Source organism: Saccopteryx leptura, chromosome 9, assembly GCF_036850995.1.
Source record: "Saccopteryx leptura isolate mSacLep1 chromosome 9, mSacLep1_pri_phased_curated, whole genome shotgun sequence".
Taxonomy (NCBI): Eukaryota; Metazoa; Chordata; class Mammalia; order Chiroptera; family Emballonuridae; genus Saccopteryx; species Saccopteryx leptura.
The window spans coordinates 89633736-89654424 of record NC_089511.1 but is presented as its reverse complement, the minus strand read 5'-3'; positions in this window follow the sequence as shown (position 1 = coordinate 89654424).

The window sequence follows — 20689 nt, the reverse complement described above, 5'->3', positions numbered from 1 at the left end:
ATTATTCTTGATTTTGAGAGGTTATCTTCTTGCTTTTTCTTTTCTCTCCCTCTTCCTGGTCGGTAACTCTGTACCCCGGGTTCTGCCCCTTTGGCATGCTCAGGTAGAGTTGATAAGTCTCTATGGCAATGTCATATATTGTGCTTTAGTCATGTTGGCAGTTGAGGCTCATTAGCATTTATAGGCTCCGACAGTGAGAGAGTCCATGTTCCTGGAGCCTCTCTCCTAGTCTTTCCTTCCTCAATTAGTATTCTGATAATCCAGCTATGAGGTTGCTGCTGCCTCTGCCTGGATAGTAAGAGGCTCAAAGAGCTGGCAACTCCCCACTCTATTCCCACTCAGCACAGGGCTCTGGGTAAGGCTCAGTCAGTCAGAGCTGCTAGCATAATCAGGCGGGGCTTCGGCCCACTCAAAGACCTCTGGCTCTGCCACTCTGTCCGGTAACACGGGCGGGCACCCACTCTCGGGGCGCTTGGAGGAAACTCTCGCTCACTATCTGCGCGCGCAGACCAGGATGTCAAGCTGGAAGTCTCGCCCTCTGAGTGAAACCCCCTCTGAGTGAAACCCCCCACCCACACTGAAAAGTTCCAGCGTTGAAATTGGCTCTTGCTCCATCCCGTCCCCGTGTGCGGCTTTTTCAAGGCGCTGGGGCGGCCTGAGATTCCGCTTTCAGCCCACACAAAGGCCCCTGACTCTGCCCCTCTGTGGGATAACACAGGCTCCCACTCCTGAGGTGCTGGGAGGTGTCTCTTGCCCACTCTCCATGCATGCTGACCAGGATATCAGTCCAGCCGCCTCACCCTCTGAGTGAAACCCCTCCCGCACGGAAAAGTTCCAGCGTTGGAATTAGTTCTTGCTCCCTTCCTGTGCGCGGCTCCCTCAGGGCACTGGGGCGGCCCGAGATTCCGCTTTTGGCCCACACAAAGGCCCCTGAAACTGCCCCTTTGTGGGATAACATGGGCGGGCACTGCCGAGGCACTCGGAGGAATCTCTCGCTCACTATCTTCCCGCGCAGACCAGGATATCAGACCAGCGGCCTCACCCTCTGAGTGAAACCCCCTCCCGCACGGAAAAGTTCCAGCGTTGGAATTAGTTCTCGCTCCCTCCCCGTGTGCGGCTCCCCCAGGGTGCTGGGGCAGCCCGGAGATTCCACTTTCAGCCCACACAATTGCCTTTGACTTTGTCTCTCTGTGGGACAACACGGGTGCACACTCCCGGGGCTTTGGAAGAAATCTCTCGCCCACTATCTGCGCGTGCCGACCAGGAGATCAGGTAAAATGGCTGCCCCGCTTGTCTTTCTTTGTCTGGGTTTGGTGCGAGTGTTAGCTGTATTGCCCGGGTTGCCACAGGAACAGTTTTTCCTTGGCTTGGATCTCCGTGCCACAGCCTGGTTCGGCCATTTGTGCCGCGGCCTGGATCTATTCACCCCCTTTGCCCGCCTTAGTTTCTATAATCTCAGTTTCCAGTGAAAGCCGCCCTGTTTAGGTTAGTGAGGAAGGCAGAGCATTTCTTACTCCCTATTTCCTTTGGGGTTTGGTTATATATTTAGCCAATTTTTTGCTCGATCATACCTTCGGGTGTATTGCAAAACATCTGGAGGCTCCAAGGATAGGTTTTTCTGTTTCTGGTTGAAGATCTTGTTGAGTTTTGGGGGAGATTTATTGGTATCGCTTCCTACCCCGCCATTACTCTGACGTCATCCAAGAATCTTTTCATATGCCAATTGGCAATCTGTATGTCCTCTTTGGAGAAGTGTCTATTCATTTCTTTTGCCCATTTTTTGATTGGACTGTTTGTCTCTCTGGTGTTGAGATTTACAACTTCTTTATAATTTTGGTTATTAATCCCTTATCACATGTACTGTCAAATATGTTCTCCCATTGTGTAGTTTGTCTTTTTATTCTGTTATTATTGTCTTTGGCTGTGCAAAAGCTATTTAGTTTGATATAGTCCCATTTGTTTATCCTGTCTTTTATTTCCCTTCCCCGTGGAGATAAATCAGCAAATATATCACTGTGAGAGATGTCGGAGAGCTTACTGCCTATGTTTTCTTCTAAGATGCTTATGGTTTCACGGCTTACATTTAAGTCTTTTATCCATTTTGAGTTTATTTTCGTGAACGGTGTATGTTGGTGGTCTAGTTTCATTTTTTTGCAGGTAGCTGTCCAATTTTTCCAACACCATTTGTTGAAGAGGCTGTCTTTACTTCATTGTATGCTCTTACCTCCTTTGTCAAATATCAGTGGTCCATAGAGCTGTGGGTTTATTTCTGGGTTCTTCGTTCTGTTCCATTGATCTATATACCTGTTCTTATGCCAGTACCAAGCTGTTTTGAGTACAATGGCCTTGTAGTATAACTTGATATAGGAAGTGTGATACCTCCAACTTTATTCTTCTTTTTTAAAATTGCTGAGGCTATTCATGTTCTTTTTTGATTCCATATAAATTTTTGGAATATGTGATCTATATCTTTAAAGTATGTCATTGGTATTTTAATTGGTATTGCATTGAATTTATAAATTGCTTTGGGTAATATAGACATTTTAATGATGTTTATTCTTCCTAACCATAAGCACGGTATATGCTTCCACTTGTTTGTATCTTCCTTGATTTCTTTTATCAATGTTTTATAATTTTCTGAGTACAAGTCTTTAGTCTCCTTGATTAAATTTACTCCTAGGTACTTTATTTTTTTGGTTGCAATAGTGAAGGGGATTGTTTCCTTAATTTCTCTTTCTGACTGTTCATTGCTTGTGTATAAAAATGCCTCTCATTTCTGAGTATTAATTTTATATCCTGCCACTTTGCTGAATTCATTTATCAGGTCCAGTAGTTTTTGGACTGAGACTTTAAGGTTTTCTATTACAATATCATATCATCTGCAAATAATGATAGTTTTACTTCTTCTTTTCCAACTTGAATGCCTTTTATTTCTTCTTCTTGTCTGATTGCTATGGCTAGGACTTCCAGGACTATGTTGAATAAGAGTGGTGAAAGGGGCACCCCTGCTTTGTTCCTGATCTTAAGAGGATTGCTTTTAATATTTGCCCATTGAGTATGATGTTGGCTGTGGGTTTGTCCTAGATGGCCTTTATCATGGTGAGGTATGTTCCTTGAATTGCCACTCTGCTGAGAGTTTTGATCATGAACGGGTGCTGGATTTCATCAAATACTTTTTCTGCATCTATTGAAATTATCATGTGTTTTTTCTCCTTCCTTTTGTTTATGTGATGAATCACATTGATTGATTTGCAAATATTGTACCAGCCTTGCCTCCCCAGAATATATCCCACTTGATCATGGTGTATGATTTTTTTCATATATTGCTGGATCCGGTTTGCTAATATTTTGTTGAGGATTTTAGCATCTATATTCATCAGGGATATTGGCCTATCATTTTCTTTCTTTGTGTTGTTTTTGCCTGGGTTTTGGAATCAGGATTATGCTAGCCTCATAAAAGGAGTTTGGAAGTCTTCCTTCCTCTTGGATTTTTTGAAATAGCTTGAGAAGGATAGGAGTTAGTTCTTCTTTGAATATTTGGTAGAATTCACTTGTGAAGCCATCAGGCCCAGTACTTTTCTTTGTTTGGAGTTATTTTGTAACTCTTTTGATCTCCTTTTGTGTAACTGGTCTTTTTAGGTTTTCTGATTTTTCCATATTGATTGTTGGAAGATTGTATGTTTCAAGGAATTTGTCCATTTCATCTAGGTTGTCTAGTTTTTTGGCATACAGGTCTTCATAGTATTTTCTTACAATATTTTGTATTTCTGTTGTGTCATTTGTTATTTCTCCACTCTCATTTCTAATTGTATTTATTTGAGTCCTCTCTCTTTTTTTCTCGGTGAGTCTAGTAAAAGGTTCATTGATCTTGTTTACCTTTTCAAAGAACCAGCTCCTAGTTTCATTCATCTTCTGTATTTTTTTTTTAGCCTCTATGTCATTTATTTCCACTCTGATCTTTATTATTTCCTTCCTTCTACTACATTTGGGCTTTACTTGCTGTCTTTTTTCTAGTTCTTTTAGATGCAGGATTAAGTTGTTTATTTGAGCTTTTTCTAGCTTCTTAAAGTGTGCCTGCAGTGCTATGAACTTTCCTCTCAGTACTGCTTTTGCTGTGTCCCGTAAATTTTGAGTTGTTGTATGCTCATTGTCTTTCACTTCTAGGAATTTTTTTATTTCTTCTTTGATCTCATTCTTTTTTTTTTTAATTTTTTCTTTTTTTAAATATTTTTCTTGTCTTAAGCTGGAAACGGGGAGAGACAGTCAGACAGACTCCCGCATGCGCCCGACCAGGATCCACCCGGCACACCCACCAGGGGCAACACTCTGCCCACCAGGGGGCGATGCTCTGCCCCTCTGGGGCGTCGCTCTGCCATGACCAGAGCCACTCCAGTGCCCAGGGCAGAGGCTAAGGAGCCATCCCCTGCGCCCGGGCCATCTCTGCTCCAATGGAGCCCCGGCTGTGGGAGGGGAAGAGAGAGACAGAGAAGAAGGAGGGGGGTGGTGGAGAAGCAAATGGGTGCTTCTCCTATGTGCCCTGGCCAGGAATTGAAGCCGGGTCCCCCGCACACCAGGCCGACGCTCTACCGCTGAGCCAACTGGCCAGGGCCTTTGGTCTCATTCTTAATCCATTCATTATTTAACAACCTGCTATTTAGTTTCCATGTGTTTGAGAATTTTTGAGCTTCTCTGTTGTGGTTGATTTCTAGTTTCATGCCATTGTGATCTAAGAAAGTGGTTGACATGATTTCAATCTTCTTAAATTTGTTGAGACCACTTTTGTGCCTTAACATGTGGTCTATCCTAGAGAATGTACCATGAGCACTTGAAAATAATGTATATTCTGCTGCTTTAGGGTAAAAAGTTCTGAAGATATCTATTAAATTGAGTTGATCTAGTGTGTCCTTTAAGTCTGCTGTTTCTTTGTTAATTTTCTTTCTTGAGGATCTATCTAGTGATGTCAGTGAGGTATTGAAATCCCCTACTATTATAGTATTGCTGTTGATCTCATCCTTTATATCCATCAAAGTCTGCTTTGTATGTTTAAGTGCTCCTATATTAGGTGTGTAGATATTTATAATAGTTATATCTTCCTGTTGGATTGTTCCCTTTATTGTTATGTAGTGGCTTTCTTTATCTCTTACTATATATAGCCTTTGTTTTAAAGTCCATTTTGTGTGATATAAGTATTGCTACCCCAGCTTTTTTTCATTACCATTTGCATGAAATGTTTTTTTCCATCCTTTTACGTTCAGTCTATGTGCATCTTTTGTTTTAAGGTGTGTCTCTTGTAGACAGCATATGTACGGGTCTTGTTTTCTTATCCATGCAGCTGCCCTTTGTCTTTTGATTGGATCATTTAATCCATTTACATTTAAGATTATTATTGATATGTAGTTATTTATTGTCTTTTTATTCTTTAAAGCTGTATTTCTCTTTTCTATATTCTTTTCCCACTTTCATCTGTTTACACCATGCCCCTTAACATTTCCTGCAGTATTGGTTTTGTTATAATAAATTCCTTGAGGTTTTTTTTTTGTCTGGGAAGCTTTTTATTTCTCCTTCAATTTTAAATGATAGCCTTGCTGGATTAAGTAGTCTTGGTTTTAGGTTCTTGTTCTGCATTACTTTGAATATTTCTTGCCATTCCATTCTGGCCTCGAGTTTTTCTGTTGAGAAGTCTGATGTCATCCTTATGAAGGCTCCTTTGTAGGTGATAGCCTTTCTTTCTCTAGCAGCTTTTAATATTGTCTCTTTATCACTTAGCTTTGGTATTTTTTTTTTCAGAAACAGTCAGAGAGAGGGATATATAGGGACAGACAGACAGGAACTGAGAGAGATGAGAAGCATCAATCATTAGTTTTTTGTTGCAACACCTTATTTGTTCATTGATTGCTTTCTCATATGTGCCTTGACCGTGGGGCTATAACAGACCAAGTAACTCCTTGCTCAAGTAACTCCTTGCTCCTTGGGTCCAAGCTGGTGAGCTTTGCTCAAACCAGATGAGTTTGCCTCACGTTGGCGACCTCAGGGTCTCAAATCTGGCTCCTTCGCATCCCAGGCCAACGCTCTATCCACTCTGCCACCGCCTGGTCAGGCTAGCTTTGGTATCTTAATTATGATGTGTCTTGGTGTAGATTTCTTTGGGTTTTTCTTTAATGGAGTTCCCTGTGCTTCTTGAACTTGTGAGAGTTTCTCCTGCATTAATTTAGGAAAGTTTTCAGCTATGATATGATTGAACAAAGTCTCTATAACTTGTTCTTTCTCTTCTTTTTCAGGGGCCCCTATGATGCGGATGTTATTTCTCTTCATGTTGTCACAGAGCTCTCTAATAGTTTCCTCAGATTTTTTTAGTCTCTTTTTTTTTTCTTCTCTGCTTTCATGCCTTCATTCCGGTTGTCCTCCAACTCGCTGATTCGATCCTCAGCTCTATCCATCCTGTTATTAATTCCTTCCATTGTGGTCTTCATTTCTGATATTTTATTTGTCATCTCCAACTGATTCTTTTTTAATATTTCAATATCCTTTTTTATACTTGCTATTTATTTATTTAGGTGTTCATAGTGACCATTCATTGTTGTTATAAGATCCCTAAGCATCCTTACAATCATTATTTTGAACTCCGCATCCGGAAGTTTGGTTATTTCCATAGCACTCAGTTCATTTCCTGGAGGTTTCTCTTGTGGTTTCATTTGAATTGCACTCCTCTGTATTCTCATTATATCTGTGTGTTTTGGTGTTTTGTTTGTAGAGCTGTTGAGTCTAGGCTTGGTGTTGTCTGCCTTCAGTTTTCAATTGTGTTATTTCTAGGTCTTCTTGGGTTGTTATTAGCTATTATTTGTAATCCACTTTCAGATTTGGGCCACTTTGAAGTCTTGATTTGTTTTCTTTACAAGTGATTGTCTTGTTTGCTGATTTCAACATGGGGCTTATTTGAAACTGTATCCAGGAATGCAGTGGATGTAACCTGAGACTCTGAAGTTCTCTTCTGCCAGTTAATCTCTCTGGGGGCAGGTTGCTTCCTCAGCTTCAGTAGGGGAAGGTGTATCTCAGATCTCCATGGAGACCTGAGTTACTGCCCCTCCTCCCTACTTCTTGTTTTCAGCTGTGTCTTGTTGCACTGATTGGAGCTGGAGAGATGTCTGGAGATCTGTGTCCTGGAAGCACTTTGACTTTTGTTTTGTGGAAGGATCATCCCCTCCTCCAGCTATGGCTGCTTCCAGCACTGGATGAGTCAGCTTCTCAGGTCATCCCCTACATTACTCTGCCCCTCACTGTCTGTCTCTTTCTCTCCCATTTCTTTTTGGAAGACACCTCGTTCCCTGGTCACCAGACAAGTGGCTGTGAGCAGTATTTACTGCTCTTTTCCTTGAAGTGAGATCCCTTCTGGGCTCTCAGCCTCACCCTGCCTCTGTTCCTGTAAGCAGTGGAGATTCAGGCACTCCATATCCAGTTTGTTGTGGCATCTTCTTTGCTCCTTGGTTTTTGAAAGCTGTTCTTATAGTCCAGATTTGGTTTTTTACACTGATTGTTCATAAATTAGTTTGTAATCCACTTTTGTGGTGTGAGCTGGGGTCTGTGTGTCTACCTACTCTGCTGCCATCTTCCAGGATAACTTTTGATGCTATATAAGGACTGCAGGAAATTAAGCACAGCAGAGAATTGCAAAGATCTGAGTGTGAATCCAAGTCTTTACTTTGCAGGATCATTTTTGCAACAGTGCAAGACTCACCATATACACCAAGTTTCCAAGTTGTTCTCAAAGGTGATGCCAAGGACACATCACATCACTGAGCACTCAGAAATTTTCCCACCTGCATTTTATTTAGTGATGTTATGAACTTGATGTGTCTCCCTAAAATCTATACTGTATGTTGAAGCCCTGTCTTCCACTGTGATGGTATTTGGAGATGGGATGATAACTTTAAGAAGTAATTCAGATTATATGAGGTCATGACAGTAGGGCCTTCATGGTGGGATTAGTGCTCTAATGAAAACAGATAGTAGAGAGCTCAATATTTCTGCTACATGAATTCACAAAAAGAAGGCAACTATCAGCCAGGAGGGATGCTTTCACAGGAACCCAACCCCTCTGGCACCTTGATCTCATATTTATACCCTCCAGAATTGTGAGAAAATAAATGTTAAAACTACCCATTCCATAGTATGTTGTATGACAGCCTAAACTGATTAAAACAAGTAAGAAATTATTTCAGTTTTACCTTCTTAGGAATTCATTGCCTCTTTTTTTTTTTTTTTTTGGTAACATTCAAATGTACAGTATTTAAAAGCATCAAGGAAAAAATGTAATTCCCTTTAAAGATGAGCTAAGGGAAAAAAACAACAAAACATCTATTTTTATATGTAATAGCTGAGCTGTCTTGTGTAATGCCACTGGCCAAATGTGGTTATTGAGCTCTTGAAATGTGGCTAGTCCAGATTGAAATGTGCTAAGTATAAATTACACAATGGATTTCAAAGACTTCATTACAAAAAGGAATATAAAAGTTATAACTTTTATATTGATTACCTGTTGGAATACTAATATTTTGAATTCATTAAGTTAAATTAAACATATGACCAGGATTAATGTCACCTGGCTTTCCCTTGTTTAATGTGGCTATGGGAAAATATAAAATTATATATTTGGCTTGTATTTGTGGCTCATGTTCTATTTCTATTGGATGATGCTAGTCTGGTGTCTGAAGTGTAGACAAAGCATGAGCTTGAGAGCCAACAGCTCAACTCTCTAATCCAAAAGCCGTCATTACCAGCTTTGCAGACATGGGCACATGACTAAACCTATTTCCATTGAAATGAAGATGAGACTGTATTTCACAGCGCCATGGTGAGGACTGCTTGGAAGAAGATACAAATAATGCCTAGCAGGAGTTCACCTAGTAGAAACTTCATACATGTTATTTTCCAACCCCCTAGTTACTAGGAAGAGAAAACCATGCTGTCAATGTGCATAATCAAAACCAGCTTCCAGACTGGTGGCTTTGCACAAAGTGGGAGTTCTGAGTGAGCACAAGGAGAGGAAATTAACCCACATGGAGAAGTTTCTCAATGTTATACACTCTAAAAAGTTTAAAGGTGGTTTTTTGTTTTTTTTTTGGAGGAGGGAACTTTATTTGAAGTTGTTGTATTTCTTTAAAGCTTGCTGTAAGCATGGAAATTGTTCTTGATAAGTAGAGAACTGTGATGGATTAATACCAATGCTGTGTGTGTTATAAAGAAGTAACAGCTACACCGGGCATGTGCTACTCCTGGCCTCCCATCTGATACACACACTTAGAAGCTCTGTGTAGGTCCCCTCTCCTCTCCTAGTGACAAGCATCACTTGGCCTGGCAGCAGCTCTGGGAATTGTATTATGACACTCAGAGACACCTGTTGGAGAGACTTAATCTCATAGAGCCACTCTTTTAAATATAACTGAAATTAAGTACAGTTGAGAGAAACTGGATATTCTTTGTGGACAGAAGGGTCTTCTCTTGGCTTTAGTTGCTCTGACATTCAAAATGAAGGCCTCGAGGGTTTTAATGATGGCAAGCTGGGTCTAAGGTCAAGGTGGCTGCGACTCTCCACACTGCTCCTGCAGCAGCAGCTGGAGTCTGGAGGGACAACATATCAGGACGAGGGTATCAACAGCTCCCACGTTTGTGGCTTTATCTAAAGAACTGTTTAGTGCTTCACACGACTTTCTTTCGAAGGAAATGGAAAAGTGAAGCTTGTCTTAGGAACATAAGCAGATAAGGACCAGGCCATATGGAAACAACTGCAGAACATTATCTAAAAAAGAAGAGACTTAAAAAGTCTTCAAACCTTGGCATCACTGTATGTGAAGAAAGTTCTAGCCTCGCTAGCCCCTTTAGGTAGGAGAGTGACCAGTGGCTGAACTATCTGGGAAACAGGTGATTTGCTTGCATAAGGAGGACTGTATTTATTTACCTATGCCCTATGCCTGTCCTTCTTCTAACAAAAATGTAAAATAAATAAAAGAAACAGGGTGGTCCCCCGATGCAGCAAGCTGCTTTTTGAGACATTCTTGTAGTTGCCATGTGTGGCAGCTCCAAAGCGGAGGCCTCTGTTGAGTGAGAACCTGCAATCCTGGCTTAAAAGTGCAGATGCCACTCCTGATAGTTGGGGACTCAGAGAACCTGCCTTACCCTGCTCCTCAGTGTCGTCAGTGCTGGGGCTGACCTCAGTTGCACATGCATATTTGTGAGGTTGAAGAGTTGGTTGGGACCTTTAATAAAGGTCACTTTTTCTATCTTCCTTCAGGCCCCAGTGAACTCTAGAGGCTCCTGGCCCCACCATCAGGCTGAAAGGGGCTCCCAACCCAACCTTCTCTCCAGTGCTCACATACAAAGGAAAATCAAAGCCAAGAGTGGAAAATACAGTACCTGGCATGAATAGAGTAGGGGCGAAGCAGGTTGAAAGAAGAGTCTCCAATGCCCTGAGTGACCCTGGGCTGGGGAGGGGTCCCTGGGTGGGGGAAGAGTCCCTGGGCTGGGGAGGGGTCCCTGGGCTGGGGAAGAGCCCTGGACTGGGGCAGCAGTCTGTGACTTCTCTGGCCTGGATGTTGTTTTTATCAGCTCTTCCTGGACTGAGTGAACTCCAGAGATGGGTTCCTGTGTGGGCAGGGTGGAAGGTGCCTTCAGTATTTTTAAGTTTCAGTAGCCTTTGGGGCATGAGGAAAAAATGAGTCAGCAACAGATCTTTGAACTGGGACCCCTGGGCTGAACTTTGAGGCGACAGGAAGGTGTTCTGGTTAGTCACCGTGTTTCTGTGGGGGCTTACTGGGGAGCAAAGCCTGCTTTCGTATGTAGGCACTATAGGCCTCCCCATAGGTGAGCATTGGCACAGTCAGAAGCAATAGCTTCTGGTGACATCATCCAAGGTTAACAAAATACCCTAGCCTGAAACGCTCATCAAGGCCTGCACAGCCACGCAGCTCTAGACAAGGGAGGAGAGTGGAAGGAAACAGGAGAGGAGGAGGGGCTCACAGAGAACTTCATGGTCAGACTCAGTCCAATCAACTGGTCTAGGACAAGTGGGCAAGGGTTTTGCAAGCAGAAGACGCTCACTGCTCCTTTAGGGCACATGGAAGGCAGAATCTTAAAGTCCATGTTTCTCACAGAAGATCAAGAACCTAAGCATTCACACCCTTTGCAATAACAGTTCTCTCTGGGAACTGACCCTGAAAAATTGATCCCAGAGTTAAAGAACAGACCACCAAAAGATGGTCACTGTACTATTACATGTAACAGCCAAAGTTAAAAGGGAACTAATTAGTCAACAAGAAGGGGTTGTTTAAATAACCTCTTACACATCCTCAGCTAAGATTTTTGATATTTGGGAAAATTTATAATCAGGTGGGAATGTGTTCATGTTTTTCAGTTATACATACTGCTCACAAAAATTAGAGATATTTCAAAATGAATATGAAGTGATAAAAAAAGCATTTTTTTAATTAAAGAAGAACATCAGAAAAACAAGGACAAGTCAAAGAAAGTTGTTTAGTTATGCAAATGAGATGCAAAAACAACTTTTATTTCATTGGTGAAAATGCACTATACAAAAGGCTGAAAGTACTGGAGTATCTGCACCTTCTCTGATCCCCTCATTTTTGTGAGAAGTGTATATATATTAATATCTATAAATCCTTGCCATGAAAATGTGCTGTTGTACAACCGTAGCCCTGTGAAAGGGCAAACACATACAGGAAAAGTCATGACCGCCATGTGCCAAAATTGTAGTTAACTCTGCATGATAAGAATGAAGATTGTATATTGTTTTCTTTTTGATATTTTTCAAACTGCCTCCAATGAAAGGATATGTTTGATCATCATGTTGATGTTTTACAAAGTAACTTCTGGTTTAAAACAAATTGGTAGCCTGTCAGGCCTCCAGGTGGCCCCACGGGCGGTGAGGGAAAGGAGCTTCCAAAGTTTGATTGGAATTGATAGGATTGGACTTACAACTCATGGAAAGTTGCTTGAGAATGAAGGTGCTGGTGCCATGATGTAGCTGGTGGTCAGAGTTTCACCCAGCACTACTCCACAGGAGTCCTTACAAGCCCCCAGAGACCACTCCTCAGAGGGCAGGCTCGGACCCCCATGAGATGCATGGGTGGGGGCGTGCTTCTCCTGGATGCCTTCCTGGAGGGGCCCATGCTTGATGAACCCAGGCTGCTAGCTGACAATGTATTCTTAGTCCCCTATTCTTAACTCTGTCTCCTCTTCTTACGCTGATGGTCACAAAGATGAAAGATTTCCTTATACTTCCCATGTGTCTGGCCCCAGGGCAGAGAGACACAGTTACCGCATGTGTCCCATGTACTGGCCCTAGAGACTTTCTGGACTGACCTTCCTCGAGCCAGATGAGTGATGAGATGACTCACATGTGTGTGGGGGGGGGATTTCCGCATGCCTTGGTTTTTCTTCATCACCTCTGTTTTCTTGTTATCCTGACCAAAGGAGGTTGTTTTTGTCCTCGAGTTGGGTGTGCTTTCCAGACCCTAGAGCAGGGGTCCCCAAACTACGGCCCGCGGGCTGCATGCGGCCCCCTGAGGCCATTTATCCGGCCACCGCCACACTTCCGGAAGGGGCACCTCTTTCATTGGTGGTCAGTGAGAGGAGCATAGTTCCCATTGAAATACTGGTCAGTTTGTTGATTTAAATTTACTTGTTCTTTATTTTAAATATTGTATTTGTTCCCGTTTTGTTTTTTTACTTTAAAATAAGATATGTGCAGTGTGCATAGGGATTTGTTCATAGTTTTTTTATAGTCCGGCCCTCCAACGGTCTGAGGGACAATGAACTGGCCCCCTGTGTAAAAAGTTTGGGGACCCCCTGCCCTAGAGGCATGTGCAAAAATACTATCATGATCCCAAAAGGGCATCAGTCACTTAAAAGATTAAGAACCATCAGCAAAGTGATAAGCTACAAACATCTCACATGGAGCAACAGGAAGATTCAAGGGTTTCTAAGTAAGATGTTGACTTTGACAGAGAATGGGACCACTTGTCCAAAAGTCATTAGTGCTGTGTAGTGAGGAATCTAAGTGTTGTGCCCTTGCTCCTCTTATAGGTAGGAAACTAAGGCTGCATGAGAGAGGCAGTGGCTGGCCCAGAGTACTGGCAGGACCAAGATAAGGTCTAAGGTCCATTCTACCGTTGGCATACTGCTTCATGACAGGTAAAGGAAAGAAGATCGTGTCCCTCCCTGCTGTCCTCCAGGGTGCTCAGGCTATGGGTTTCCTGTGTGGAAACAAGCCCACCTTCTTCCAGAAATCTCCTGATAGCCCCAAAATTCAGATGTCATGTCTAGAATCTGCCTCTGCCTCTAAGCGAGGAAGTGGAAGAGCTGGCAGGGACTGGGGGAGACCTCGGCAGACTCGGCCCTGCTGCAGATACTCAGCCAGATCACAGTGCCATGACTGAGCCAATACCAAATCTCCCATGGTGGTGCTGAGACTCCCAGGTTACATCTTTCTTAGAGAAGGAGAGCAGTAGAGAATTAGCACTTTCCTGTGCCCAGTGCATTAGGAAGGGGCAAGGAGAACAACTCCATGTTACTGTAGGGAAACTGAGGCTCAGAAATATTGAAGGATTCGGTCAAACTTACCCAGCCAGCATGTGGTAGGCCAAGATCCAAAGCAATGATCCAGGATCATTGACTTTCAGGTCCCATCTGACCTCTTCCAGATGACTGCTGCCAGGAGCTCTTTTGACCATGGGGCCATTGTTTCCACATTAGAGAGAAAACTGAGATCCATAAAAATGGAGGGTGTTGATTTCAATCAAATACAGTAGGTAAACATGGCATTGTGTCCTCTTATTCCCCCCAAATTTCAACAAAATGGCCAAAAGAGAATGGAAGTCATAACCTATCACAGAAAACAGAAGAAAGGAATGGCAGATGATTAGAGATGTCTGTATAATTTTGGGAAACTAGGAAAGGTGAAAGGTAACTTTACCATGAGGAAGACAATAAGAAGTTAGATGACTCATCCCAATGAAACACTGGAAGGCTCTAGAATTGGGGGTCTCAGGAACTACAAAGTGGGGATGAGGGCTGGCTGAGCACAGAGGTTTTATGAATACTCTGAATAAAGAAGGTTATACTCTCCCATCTGCTCCCCACCCAGCACAGCCAGGTGCATTCTCTCCCAGAGCCCTCAGAACACCCTTCCATTCTGGGGACTCTGGAGAGGGTAGGCTTTGAATTCAAGGACAGCAGTTACTGCTAAGGACACAGGTGAGGCATCTTATTGAAAAGAAGGAGATGTCAAACTTCTACAGATGAACTTTCATATCCTCAGTCCCTTGTTGCGCTCCATTTCCTCAGCCTTGGCAGCCACACTTACCCTTCCTCGGAGAGAAGACAGAAGGGTTCCTGATCTGACCGTGAGAAAATAAACCAACGTTTTGGGTTCCCCAATGGAATGGTCAGTTTCCACGTGGTCACACTGCTCGGAAGTTCCTCCTCTGACCGTCCCCAGCCCTCAGCCCCTCTCCCCGCCACCCTGCCTCAGCACATCTTGCCTCTAGAGTTTTCTATTAGTTTTGGTGCTTCCATCTGGATTTTAATGTTATAGTTGTTTTGACTTTAGAGAGACAAATCTGAGTTCATCATAAGCCCTAGTTTGAGACACCATTGGTCCCTGCAAGCTCCTCTTTGTTTCAGGCTGTGTTTCCCTTTATCTTCAACTCACAGTTTGATTCTTCCAGAAGCAGCCATTTGGATATATCAGCTTCATTCACTATGTCTCCTCTGCACAGAAAAGACCCTGACACCTGCCGTGGTCACACTTTCCTACCTCCCTGGAGCCCACTCTTCTGGAAATGGTCCTGTGTTGTGTCCACTAGGATTCAAGTTCATAGGAGAACCCTGCTACCTGTCCCTGAGTTCGCAGTGCCTACAACAGGCACTGGAAAGGTTTGAGGAAGCTGGTTGAATGGACCAATAACACCCTCTTGCTCTGAAATGCTTGTGGTTCTGAAGTTCTCTGGTCACCCCAGGTACCCAGAAGTCTGCTCTCTGCCTGCTCAGGAAAGAGTAACAAGAGGCCTCCCAACCAGGGGCCTGTCCGCACCACATCCTCCACCCCCTTGGCCTGCTTCCCCCCAGCCCTTTAATGAATCAATGGAAACAAGTGTCTCAGGAAGGGAAAGCCATTGAGGGAAGGGCTTGATACCCCTGTTCTATGACTGAGCCTGGGGACGCAGTCCCCAGGGTGGGCCTGCTGGGTGGCCTGGTGGCCTCTGCTGTTAGGAGAGGCCCAGCCAAGAGCACAGAGTCAGCCATTCACTGTTCACAAGTCTCGTTAGACACAAAATTGCCTGGCCCACCATGTAACCCTAACCTGGCACATAAAAACTTCCTGTTACCCCACAGATGCCTCTGCTGTCTCCACAGAGGCACTGAGACAGAGATGGTAAAGATCTAGGACACAGTGGCATCCAGATGCCTGGCACCAAGGCACAGATAGGAGCTGCTGCATGGCTCTGGTGGTCGGTTTGAAGAACTCCACTTGGCTGCCCTCTCACTTGGAGGCAGAAGAGACCTGACATCATCAGAAGGATAGAAAGAACAATGTACACCAAGCGCAGACAGTGTGTTTGGGCAGATGAAGGTTGTCCAAGGTCACATGTTCAGGTAGGCAGAGGCTAGTCCTTTGCCACCTGCTGTCTGCTGGGGAAAACCCCTCTCCCTGCATGGTCCATGAACCAGGCTTCTGAGAGCCCCTTATCCAGTGAAAGCAGAGAGCTGTCATCTACAGAATGCCAGCTCCTGCTAGGGCAGTGGGCTCTGGGAGGAGGCCGGGTAGCAAGAGCAGACCCAAATCCAGATTCACGCACTGCTTGGCCCACTGCCTTGCCTGCAGAGAGGCCCTGGGCCCCATGCTGCTGCCAATGAATGGTTCTTGTCCTCCTCTGAGCTGCCCTGCAGTGTCATGCCTCTGCTTCAGTAGCTGCCACACTCCCCGTCCGTCTCTCCCAATGACCTATCTCAGTGGTCTTGGTGACTATGATTGCTTGAAAAGTCTACAAGGTCCAGGGTTATTCTTGCCTCCCTCCTTACCCAGCCGCTTACACTTCCTGGAAAGACCACACTTATCCCTCTCTATTTGTCTGCCTTCCTAGAGTCTCAGCCTTTGACCTGTAATACCCTTCCTTCTTTTTCCCTGTGCTACTTCCTTCTTGGCTCAGTTACTACTTCCTCTAGGAAGTTCTCCTGGGACTCTACTCGGTTAGGATTTCCACCATTACCACTTGCTCCATACCTCCATCTCTATCTTCATCTTCTACCCCACACACACTCACACACACCTTGTTCTCAGTGACGAGAAACTCCCACATCCTCACAGCCTCGGCACTCCTGCTTTCTTTCTATTTCCCCAGAACCACGTGCGCTGGTGCTCAGCTCATTGCAGGCCTTTGGGAAACATTGTCAAATAGATGTTGAAGAGGACAATTTCAAACCGCACTGGGTTCAGGATTCCCAAGGGTGCTATGCGCCAGCCTGGAATGAGGCAGGGTTGGACCTTCTGAAGCTGCTCCGGAGAAGTGTTCTGCTCTAGTCTCCCATCATCGGCATGTGGGATCTGAGTTCTTGTCCTTCCCACCAGACCCCACTCTGGAAGAGTTGCTGCCCAGAGGGACTGGGTAACCAGGCTGGGGCTTGTGAGAATGGGCCGGGGCACAGGGATGCAGAGATGACAGGCAGACCACACAGGGCATCCGGGTGTGCAGCTGTCCCTCCATGGCATGGTTCTGCTGGAGGGCTCCAGGGAGCATCACAGCATCCCACACTTCCTTACAGCCTTAAAAGAAAGCCCCTCTGCTTTGTCAGGAAGAACTGACAGGTTCAGAGCAGGGCTGGGCACCAAAGTCTTGCACAGAGGTGGGCAGAGAGAAACACAAAGCCACACAAAGGAACACATACTGAGAATGTTAGCTGGAGTGGGCAAATGTAATAAATACTAGAATTCTGAGGTGGGTAAAAACAAGTGCTCATTAAGCAGAAAATCTAGGGAGGGGGTACTCAAAAAAATGGAAATTCAGCATTCCGTATTATAAATAGACATTAACCATAAAAATAAATAACAGCAACTCGAGCTTAATTTAACCAATTTATAAATGCCTAAATCACCTGTACTTGCTCTTCTTGGTTAAAAAGAAGAAGGAGTAGGTATAAGAGAGGTGTTAAAGCACCTATCATGAAATGTGGGAAGGGCGTCCTGCAAGGTGGCCTGGTGGGAGTTTCTCTGGGCGCCAGGAACATCAGACCTGTGGTGCCTAGATCTATGGCTTCCGGGAATGCAGTTTTTCTGAGTAGGTCACAGAGAGAAATGGGCAGTAATGCCACCCTAATTCTACACCTTAGTTCCTGGACCCGCCTGCTCTACCAGTTAAGGGTATACAGCATCAGGTATTGATTACTGATTTAGAGTGTGTCCCAGGCCTAAAACCTGGCCCAAGTCTAGAAATTGGGCCCAAGGATGTGACTTGCATTACGATGGCTGCTCTCACCCAACCAAAGGCTACATGTAGGACACTTCAGTCCAGGCCAATCTTCCCTAGCTAAGATGCCACATTTGGCACTGATGCTGCAATGGGGCAATTATTCCTGCACTTGGATGGGTTTGCAGTGGTCCAGTGTCATTCTTCAGCATCTGTCCAATTTCTGCAGGGGGCCAAACAGGTGAAGCACCTTCATGTTTTTAAAATGGTGCTAATCTCTGCTATTTTCTTTGGGACACAAAACTGACTTCAAGATTTTACTCTGGGCAGAGCAGAAAAGCAGAAACAGTTTCAAAGGCTTCCATTTAGACTTCCCACCCTTAGTAACCCTTCCCGGCTGCCATATCTCTTACCTGCAGGTTAAGGAGCCAACGCCTCGAAGTCAGTTTCTGGCAGCTATCATGGGTATTTATTTCAGCGATGCATCTGAGGCATGAGCCCAGTGCGTGGGGCTTGCACTGAGATCCATTTATTATTTAGCCCCATAAGACTCTACTCTAGTAGGAAGTTAATGCTTTGGGCACCCAGTATCAATGTGATCTCAGACCCTGTGTCTATCCATCCTTGAAGATTCTGAATGTTTGTCTCCCTTGGACAGCTAGTTGTTCCTTGAGTGAATGGTCATAGGTCCCTTTGGGGGAACCCCCCCCCCTTATGATTACTGTGCTGTTGCAGGTTTCTTCCTCTTGGGGACCCAGCCTCTCCATTATTGTGTCCCAGGCCTAAAACCTGGCCCAAGTCTAGAAATTGGGCCCAAGGATGTGACTTGCATTACGATGGCTGCTCTCAGCCTCATTCATCCATCCTTGTTTTAGCTTTCCACAAATGGAATAGTCCTCTTGTTGGCTGCCTATCTGTCTACACCTCAGCGACTCCATGTTCTAGTACACAGCTCCATAGCTCCCTGTGAGTTAGGCATCCTGCACTCTGACTGTGTCTCTCATTTTGATAATTGCATTCACTTTGATTTGGACAATTAAGTACTCCATTATTGTGGAATCCTTTCATCCCATTTCTGCTAGGAATATCAGTTTAGTAATAGCATTTCCTACGTTGAGCCTAACCTTGCACTGAACTTTTCATGACATTGTTGCCCCTATAACCACTGAATTCCTTGTTACTTGGGTAAATAGAGTCTTTGGGTCTTCCACCACACATATAGGCTCATGGTTTCCTGGTTTAATGTACTATTTCCAATCTATCATGTTCACCTCTCAGAGCCTTTAATTCATTCCTCTATCATTTATCTCAGCAATTTTGGCATCGAAACTCCACTTAGTGCAAGCCATTGCTTTTTCTAAGTATCCAAGTGCCAATCCATAAGCATATGAGACCCATGTCCTAGGGCCCTTGGAATGGTATAAATCCTACATCATGGACAAGCACTTCTATATTGATAAACTCTCCTTTCTCTGATGTTGTAATGTAGCCCCCTTGTTCCAGCATGCCTGGGATCTAGCCCCAATCACACACTCCCAACCCTGCTGATACATGTTGACTCTGTACGGAGACCTTCAGTCTACAGCAACTTTCTCCCTTGGAGGACCCAGCACTTTCCTAGCTGGGTAGTGTGGTATGGGTAGATAATGAGAGAAAAATGTGTTAGGTTTGGGCCATCTTCAAGCAAGGTGGGAGAAAAGGGCACAGACCCCCTCTTCAGGCCCAGAACGTGCAAGCAGGCGTCGCATCAGGTTTTAAGGATTCAAGTGTATCAGCCAAGATGCTTCCATCCCAACCACTTCCATTGTCTTTCTAATAATCACTTCCCATGAACCTGTAAAATAGGAGATATGAAGGCTGTCCAGATTCCAACCACATCAGCATTTGAGTCCTTTTTGCCATTGGGAAGTAGATGTCTCAGCTTCCAGATCTCATCTTAGAGCCAATTTCTCACCTCACTTCTGACATTGTCCTATTTCCTCAAGTAGCCTAGGAAACAGACACTGAGGTAGAACTGGGCATGCAGAGATTTGTGTGAGAGTGTTTATGGGAAACAGATTGGTCAGAGGGAGAAGGTGAATGTGAAGCAGAGGTCTCAGCAGAGCCCATGGGGAGTCCTGGACCAGGATGCCTCTGCAGAGCTGTCCTGCCTTGGAGCAAGGGGACCAGCTTTTGCACCCTTCAGGGCCCAGTCACTGAATTTGGGCTGCCCTGCGGAAGGGGATAGCTTTGGGTTCCCTTTCAGGCAATTCTTGGGGACAGGCACAGGTGCTAGTCATCCACAGACAACTGTCCTGGCAGCTGGAGAAGGAGGGTTGGTTCCTAGAAGGGGCATGTCTGAGGGAATTGCTGCAGGAGGGCTGGGAAGCATAGAGAAGGGATGTGGGCTCTTCTGACTCTGGGGCACGAAAGAGCTGGTAGGGAGGGACTGAAGAGGGGACCCCCGAGACACAGACTGAGACTGACAGCCCAGATGACAGGGACTGGAATGCCAGGACAAAGGTGGAAGGCTTTGTACCTACTGCAACGGTTCTGAAGATTATTTTGGGGTTTTAAGGACACTGTGCAGCCACTACAGGATCCCAATTCTCAAAGTGTCCCTTCGCTGCCTCCCCCCATAGACATCTCTTAACTGGCTTGCTCCGGCCAACTCACACACACCACTGCCCCCCCCAAGTCGGCTCCCTTCAGAGTGTCACTCCCCACAGTGCAGCATTCATGCGTCAGTTCTAAATAGTCCCACTGTTCAGCTTTAACGAGAAGTAATACCAATTCCCATGTGTGCTCAGAGAGCACCATATTTTATCAAACCATAGCCCATGCTGGCTCAGATTACTGACCGAGACAATGTTCTGTAATCCTGGTTTATTCACATGTCACGGGTATTTTAGCAAAACATAAATGAATGGCTCAAGCCACCTTAGGAAGTCACGGGAGAGTTGGGTTCCACCCAAGGGAAGTCACGCTGTCTCCCAACACAGCTCTCCAAGGAGCTGACTTTGTTTCTCCCCCAACTTTACGCGGGAGAATATGGGCTCAGGAGGAGTCACAAAGGGGCAGTTATTTCCCTCTGAGATGGTAACTTCATGGACGGAGAGCACGAGAGCAGTTAGAGCTGTCCCTGATTATAAAGCCCTTTGTGCCAGTTAGTTCGCAGATTTATTGCTCTTGGGCTCAGAGGCCTGGGCGGCCTTGGCATTCTTGCTTGCCTCAAG